General features: G+C 39.6%; 1 long non-coding RNA gene across 1 annotated transcript; it reads right to left on the bottom strand.

The window, feature by feature from the left end:
* Window positions 1-3,364: 3,364 nt before the first annotated feature.
* LOC117509271 lies at window positions 3,365-7,377 on the bottom strand. Its single transcript, XR_004560347.1, has 3 exons — window positions 7,276-7,377; window positions 3,585-3,660; window positions 3,365-3,502 (listed from the first exon to the last, which is right to left on the bottom strand). It is a non-coding gene; the product is annotated as an uncharacterized LOC117509271 (long non-coding RNA).
* Between the last annotated feature and the right edge of the window lie 1,055 nt (window positions 7,378-8,432).

Below are 8,432 nucleotides of genomic sequence, written 5' to 3'. Positions count from 1 at the left end.
CACAAACAGGCACGAGTGAGAACGGGATCTCACTGAGACAAGGGGAACTTAACTGGCGTGTAGTGGAGACGCACTCTTATGCCGAGAGCTGAGGAGTCCCCAAAATGACGTAGCTATGCAGGTAGTCAGAGGCAGGATCCAAATCCACTTGGGAGCCATCCTGGAATCATCTGGAACGCCAGGAAAAGACAGTTCTCTCTAATATGGGAATTAGAGGGGGAGGCCAGCTTTACCTGAGCAGAAGCTGCGGAAAGCTTCAGCGTCTTCAGCGCACAGCTATTTTCTTTCAACTTGTGAATTAAATATCAGATTGCAACATCTTGATCAGTCGGATCATTCTGGATCCGTATGCAATTATTATATTGTGTTGTGGAATCCGGATCCAGGTAAAGTCTGGGTCATGATGTGAATCAAATATCTTTTATTTATTTTGAGTCAACACTCTTCAACATTTGGTGGACGTCAGAAATTTCAAATTGCTCTTATTCACTGCTGCAGTATCCAACTATCAGCATGGGCACCAGTGGATCTCAATGCTAATAAAGGACTTATCTCTCTTTCTGTCTCTTTTTGACTAAAATTACAAAAGTAATAGCCATGAATAGACTCAAATAATAATAATAATAATAAAAACTTTCATCAGAAGACTAAAACAAAACAGTCGCAAAACTAATACTCCTTTACATGCAATGTGAATATGTAATTACCCCCTTAGTACTACTTGTAGCACCAAACTACATCTAAACACTCCAGATGACTTCACTTGCTTAAATTAAATTGTCCATTTAAGATCAGTCAGTTTGAACTCACAGCTTGGACTGAGCCACTCAAAACATTAATTTAGTTTGAGTCATTCAGAGCCAACACGTCCACTGGCAGGCTCCCACATGCTGTGTGTGACGTGTGTGTAGGCTGATTTGGGAAGTGGTGGAGTCATGAGTCTGGCTGGAATTCAGATTACAGAACCATCCTGGGTAGCAACCAGTTAGGCCGACAACTGGCCCATACCCACCTCCTGAAAGTAACCATCTATTTGAGGGTCTTACTTTAAAAAAAAAAAAAAAAAAAAAAAAAAAAAAAAAATATATATATATATATATATATATATATATATATATATATATATATATATTAAGACATGTTGAACCACTAATGTGTTATTAAACGCAGCTTACGAAAAACAATTTGTCCCTGTTTTGAGAGTATACTGGAAAAAAATATTTCTCATGAATGAAGCCAAGGTCACTCAAAGGCTTGATTACTCACAATGTTTTAATATGAGGTAAGGCGGTAAAAAAAAAAAAAAAAAATTACTTATTCTGAAATGATGTGACTCCTGCAACAGTGATGTTCAGGTTTGAATACCTAATATTATTTAAATTGATTTTGATGGCTTTGGAGACATGTTTTCACTTTATCATTGACACTTCGCAAGGGCTCAATATGTTTTTTGACACCCTGTTACGAGCTTGTTTGTAGTGCACATTTTGTCACTCTGCATACAAGCAATGTTTCATTTCATGAGTAGTTCCTTGAATGTCTTCTGTATATTTCTTTCATGCACTGTGTCACGACAGCACTCTGATCTGTTCCAGAACATTTTGGGCTTCACTGCACAAGTTAATCAGTGGCGTTCAGAGATTGTGCGTGTTATGATGCATGCACAGACCTTGGTTTTATCTCCTGCGTCATGTGTGTGTGATATGATCAGAGGATATTCTCATGGGCTGATAATCATCGTAGGATAACACCTTTATGTTCTTCTCATGGTGACATGTCCTGCTTTCAAGAAATCTTTGAAGGTTAATGCTGAACAACAGCCTTCAGTTCTTGTTTTACTCCATTTTATGACAGTTTTGTTTTTTTTTCCGTCTTTGCACATGCAGTTAATGGTCTTCATAATGCAAAATCACACAGTGATCGAGTTCCTTTCATTATTTGTTGTAATTGACGTGGCACAGTCCAAATTTTTAGAGCAGTTTTCACTGCAAATGGAAGAGAGCCATTTGTCTACCTGTCAGGTCATGTTGTTCTCTTGTGTGCGTCCTGTTTCAGCACAAACCAGAGTACAGAACAGCTTTTGCCAATGTGACGGTAAAAACCCATAAAGCCTCTGAACATATTGGGACAAAGATAATTAACACAGATTTTAGAGATGTTCCTTCAACATTATGATGAAGTGATTAGTCACAAAAGTTAATCTCCTGTATAAAAATGTCAACTGGAGTCCTGATGGATTATTTATTTATTTATTCATTTTCTTGTGGTTTATTGTGAAATAAATTTTTTTAATTTTCACAGCAATCATTCATTTACAAATCCTCAGTTTCAAAAACAAGTTAGAACAATGTGTGAAAAGTACAGAAATAAATGTTTCAAATCCATTTTCACTCAAAGAAGTAAACAAACAAAGAAGATATTGTTCAACAAGATAAGTTTAGTCTTTATGCTAAAAACACTCTGCTTCAGTCGGGAGCTCATAAAAACAGACCATAAAATTCACAAACAAATCATACAGTCATACAGGAAATAATACAAAATCCATTAAATTCTGCTCTAAAAACAAACAATAATAATCAAAACTAAACATCATCTTGAGTATCGTCTAATAATAAATATAAGTAATAGACAATCAACATCATATGAAACTAAATAAAGATAGATGAATTTGTAATTGTACCTATCCCAAATAATAAGAGTATCACATGGCACCAAGACAATGATACAAACTGTACAATGATTAATATAAGAATTGCCAACACAGTTAACCTTTTTTTACACTTGTGGGAATGTGACCTTGAGAGTGCTTTAATTATGTCCACCAAGGATGTTATAAAATCATTGGTGTTTGTTTGTTTATTTATTTATTTGTCTCTGTTTGTTAGCAGGGTTACTTCAAATCTACTGCACGGATTTTGACACAATTGTCACCACAGATAGATATGAGGCCAAGGAAGACTCCCTCAAATTTTGGAGGTGATCCGGATCTGGATTCTGGATTCACTTATATAACCTTTGGAGGATTACTGTTAGCAGGATTACATCAAAACTACTGTACAGATTTTGACTAAATTTGCACCACAGATAGATATTGGGGCATAGGCGACTCCACTTGATTTTGGAAGTGATTTGGATCCAGATTGGCGGACATCAGATATCTCTGATGATTATTATTAAGAGACAGAGAAGTGTGACACCAAATCTTTTTCCCCCCCAACAAAATTCACAATTGCTCATCATCTGTCTTATGTTGCAATACAGAATATCAAACCTGTTATAGTGTCACTTTTCATCTAGACTGCCGCTCAGCTTTTATCCTGAGTGATTGTTGAGTTTACTTGGGAGTACCTGTCATATTTGGGGTTTTTCTGTTCTCACTTTCTGCTGCTGACTTGTCCTAGCTTCCTGACAAGCTCCGACAGAGTCTCCACATCAGGGTTTCCTCTCTGCAGGACTTGGCGGCGGAGCATGGAGATGTCCTGTTTGATCATGCTCAGTTCACCTGTGAGGTTAAAGGCCAAACTGTTTGATTCACTGTTGCAGGCAGAAAAAATGGCATGTACATGAAATATGACTTAACTCACCTTCATTAACGTCATGATGGTCATTATCTCTCTGTGCTTTTAAGATGTATCTCTTGATGAGACGGTTCATTATCTTCTATTTGTTGGGGGAAAAAAACAAGAAACATTAAATTTAAAACAAAGTTCATATCTGTTATGAAAAACCTGTCAACCAGCATTTGTCCTCCAGGAATAAGGTATTGGGCATTATTATCACTTTACCGAGGCATTGCTAGGCCGGTATCGTAGATTTACATTGACGCTACCTGGCTATACCCGCCCGCTGTGCATAAACAAATGACGTCATAGTGCGTAGCCAAGAACTGTCCGCAGAGGAAAAAAAAAAACTGTCCGCAGAGGAAAAGATAAAAAGGCGAGAAGTGTGTGTTGGTCCCAATATGGATATTCTGGATGATTTTCTCATGGATAGTACGACAATGAACAGCAGCCAGCTTGATGAGGACGCCCTGCCGAATTTGGAGAGCAGTGCGCGTCAGCCGACACGACAAAAGTTAAAGTGAGCCAACCTTGTATATCTCAGTAAAGTGATAATAATGCAAATAACATGCTGTTGTCATGCGGTATGCATTTTCTGAGTCCCTCCATTCATGGCCAGTCGCCCAAAATGACCGATATTCGCCCTCTGTCATTTTGGGCGACTGGCCATGAATGTCGGGCCTCTGAAAATGCATACCGCCCTCCAAAAGCATGTTATTGTATAATTATTATCACTTACTGAGGCGTTGCTGAGCCGGTAGCATAGATTTACAATTATGCTACCTGGCTATACCTGCCCGCAGTAACAGGCAGGTATCCCAGTACCCGCCCGCTGTGCATAAACTGATGATATCATAGCGTGTGCAGCCCAAGAACTGTCTGCAGACGAAAAGATGAAAAGGTGAGAAGTATGTGTTGCTCCCAATATGGATAGTCCAACAATGAACAGCAGCCAAAGCAACCAGCTTGATGAGGACGCACTGGCGAATTTGGAGAGCAGCGTGGTACCAGTCAACAGGACAAAAGTTAAAGTGAGCCAACTTTTATGTATGCGTTTGCTGGTTGTCGTGCGTTTTGAAATTAAACATTATTAATGTGATTCCATGTGTTGTGTATCTCAGTAAGTGATAATAATGCAAATAACATGCAGTTGTCGTGCGGTGTGCATTTTCTGAGTCCCTTCGTCCATGCCCATTTGCCAAAAATGACCGATATTCGCCCAAGTTAGACGAGAGCGAATATCAGTCATTTTTGGCAAATGGGCATGGACGGAGGGACTCAGAAAATGTATACCACCCTCCAAAAGCATGTTATTGTATTACTGTGCATGTGTTTATTTGTCTAAAACAGTCAGATCCATAAGTATTTGGACACATACACATATTTCATTATTTTGTCTCTGCACCAAACAATTAAGATGTACTCTTAGTGTAGACTTCCGGCATTAACTGAAGGAGTCTAACAAAAGCATTGCATGAATTATTAAGGGTCCCTTCACACATAACACGATTGAAGCCAATTAGCACACAAAGGAGGAATTGCATGCCATTCGTGAAAAATCTGAGTTGCCTTTAAAGCCTCGTACACCTGTTGCTACAACCATTCGCGCACACAAGTGGCCAAGAGATAGAGAGTGCCCTGTGAGAGCCCATTTAAGCCCTCTTGTGCCAGGTGTCGACCAAATTTCAGGTGATACAAACAAACATCTAATGCTGCTCGCAGAGCACTTAGGAAATGTGTGGCCATTCATGCTCTGTCAGCACAAAAATAGTGAGCAGGAGTGAGCAGGACCACTTTTGGCCTGGCTGTGAAACGTGTCTAAGTGCCCCCACGACTGCGTGCTGCCAAGAACACATGTGACATGCCAGTGTCACCTCCCCCCCACAACACGTGTGCATGTGTTTCACTCCTCCCCCCACTCCCCCCACACGTGACGTGTGTGGGGTTTGCGCCCCCCACTCTCCCCCGCAGGTGAGGTGCCTCTCATCTGATCACAGAGTGACACTTTGGTCTGTGTGCTGAACGGACAGGGGGCATGTCTGGCTGCCAACAGCAGCAGCTGTTGGCATCTCTTGTCCTGGACGTCACAGCTGCAGAACACGTTCCCTGTCTTGATGGACAGGACCTTTCAACTGTTCACCATAACGCGCGTGTGTGTGCTTGCTGTCCTCACGTGGAAATACATAAAAACATGCTATATCGCTTTTGCGACAGGCTGGAGAGAGAGCACACACAGCGCGCACATTGACAGGCTGTCCCAGCTGAAACAGACCATCAGTTCATGTGGACACGCAGCAGGTGATCTGAACGTCACGTCTGTCTGACAGGACACCCGTGTCGGACCGGACACGCGTGGGGGCCCAGCCCAACATTTATTTTTTATTTAACCAAGGTTATTTAACCGCAGGGTTCTGGATTGCATCCCCTTTTATTTATTTTTTATATCAACCCAGTGATTTTCACTAATTATTCTCTATCAGTGTCCGATGATTGTAGTAATTATTTATATAAACTGCTGGACAGCTGGACATAATAAGACATAATGAGAGAGCACTGCTTCATTCATGTCATTTCATGACTGTGTGTCTGTGACCATGGGTTATCAACAGAGGAACAGATGGTTTGTACGCGTGTTGTCCACTTGATAAGAGGGATTCAATAAATTGCGGCGTTTATGGTGTGGTTTTTTTTTTCCCTCCACAGCAGCGGTGCGATGTGGTTCAACACAGTCCAACTGCTTGCACTGTATTCATGCACATGCACAAGCATGCACAAACTATCGCCGGTGTATCATGCACACCTGTGCAATCGTGCGTTCTTCCAGACAGCAGGTGGAATGTTTTGTGGTTCCCCATTTCGTTCTTGTTTCATGGATTGTCTTCTGGTTTCTGCGACTTTTGTGCTATGTGTGAAGGGGCCCTAAGGAATGATCGCCATTTCTATACATAGTCCCTCCATTTTCAGGGGCCATACGTAAATGGATGCACAAAATATATGGATTATGGGAAATACAATTAATCACTTTTACAGTCTCTTTTATTTAAACAAGTCAAGGGATTGATGCATGAAGATTTGACATGAAGTCACTGATTATGGACTTTATTCTACTGTATATTAGAGGTGGGACAAAGTCACCATCAAATCACTCTCAAGTCATGAATCAGCAAGTCCCAAGTCAAGTCTCAAGTCATACTGACCACCAATTGTTTGCAAGCTGATTTGGGACTTGCAGATTGATGACTTGAGAATGACTTGACAGTGACTTCATCCACCTCTGCTGTGTAGTAAATTTGTCTGGAGCAGGCAGTTATCTATAACTGAATGAAGTGCAAGAAGGAGACTAGTGAGGGAAGCCACCAAGGAACCAGGACAACACTGAAGGAACCGGCTGTAAAAGTGATGATTTGTGTTCATAATAATCCTTAGATTTAGTTGGTTCTGGAGGGACTACACTTACAAATGGTGGTAATTCCTAAATGGTTACTACAATATTTTTGATAAACCCCTTGAATTAAAGCTACCAGTTTGCACCACGAGCACTTCTAGTTTCAATTCAACTCCACTCTGGTGATGTACAGGACAGGTTTGCAAAAAAACTGCATCATTCTCCAGCTCTGTATGGACCTGACTGAAGTACAATAGCATTTTAACAACTAGCAGGTTAGATATTAACAACTTAATATTATATGTCTGTTGACAGATGAAGTTGTTTTACTTGGTAATGAGCTGGACAAGATGATCCTTCAGCTTTCAGATCTTCTTGTTGCCTCAACTAAAGTTGAAAACCAGAAAAAAAGACTGAATCATTTCATAGGTTAATAAAATATAGCCAACATTAAGAACAATATCAACTATATTTGTGAACAATATTTGAGAGAAATAGGTATTTTGTGTAAATAGAAAATGTTTTAGATCTTTGAGTTCAGCTCATGAAAAATGGGAGCAAAAACAAAAGTGTTGTGTTTATATTTTTGTTCAGTGTATTAAAAAAATAGTAAAAACATTTTATGGATGTATTTAACATATACTTTGCATGTTCTGAATAATATTCAAATCTGCCAACCACTTCAAATATATATACAATGTCACAAAACTGCAAGGATTGTAAAGCAAACCCCCTTTCAGTTTTTGGCATAGAATGTTAATTAAATCTTAATTACATTTAATTGTTGTTCACCCTCTAAGTTTTGCTTTTCAGAAAACTGAACTGAACTTGAACGTACTTTTTTTTTTTTTAGTTTTGCGCAAATAAACTCATTCATTCAGAATTATAGGATTCAACAGGAAAAAAGACCACGTAATAATAATAATACACACTTAACCAGCGTTAAATCATTAAAATTTTTAAATCTTAAATGAGACCCTTGACCAAAATTATGGAGCTTGTTGGGCTATTGAAGATTCCTGGCCACAGAATAAGCACCTAATTTTAATAGCAATTTACTCCAAGAAGGAATGACATAGGTGTCAACTTGAATCCAGAAACGGCAAACAGGGTATTTAACCACCAACTCCGCCAGGTGATTTTACTGATTAACAGCAAACGGGATGAGGAGACAGGATGAGTTCATCAATGAAATCACCTGGCAGAGTTGATGGCTACAAAGAAACCTACACCCTCTTTGCCCTTTCTGGAGTCAGGTTGACACCTACGGAATGAGGTAGAAACAAATTCAAGTGATTTTCTGAAAGCTCAAACAATTCTCTTTGCATTGGGTGTACTCAAATTTTAGCTCTGTCCTTTCTTCAGCAAAACAATTGGATTGAAAATTTTCCCACGCTTGATGGCATCATAATGACGTCAGTGGTTCTGCCATTGTTAGAAGCATTCTGGAAGGTCTCTCCCAATATACTCTTTATTAATATTTTTGG

This window comes from Thalassophryne amazonica, chromosome 4 (genome assembly GCF_902500255.1).
Source record: "Thalassophryne amazonica chromosome 4, fThaAma1.1, whole genome shotgun sequence".
In the NCBI taxonomy this organism is placed as follows: Eukaryota; Metazoa; Chordata; class Actinopteri; order Batrachoidiformes; family Batrachoididae; genus Thalassophryne; species Thalassophryne amazonica.
The sequence above is the reverse complement of the archived record's forward strand: the minus strand, read 5'-3'. Positions and strand labels throughout refer to the sequence as shown.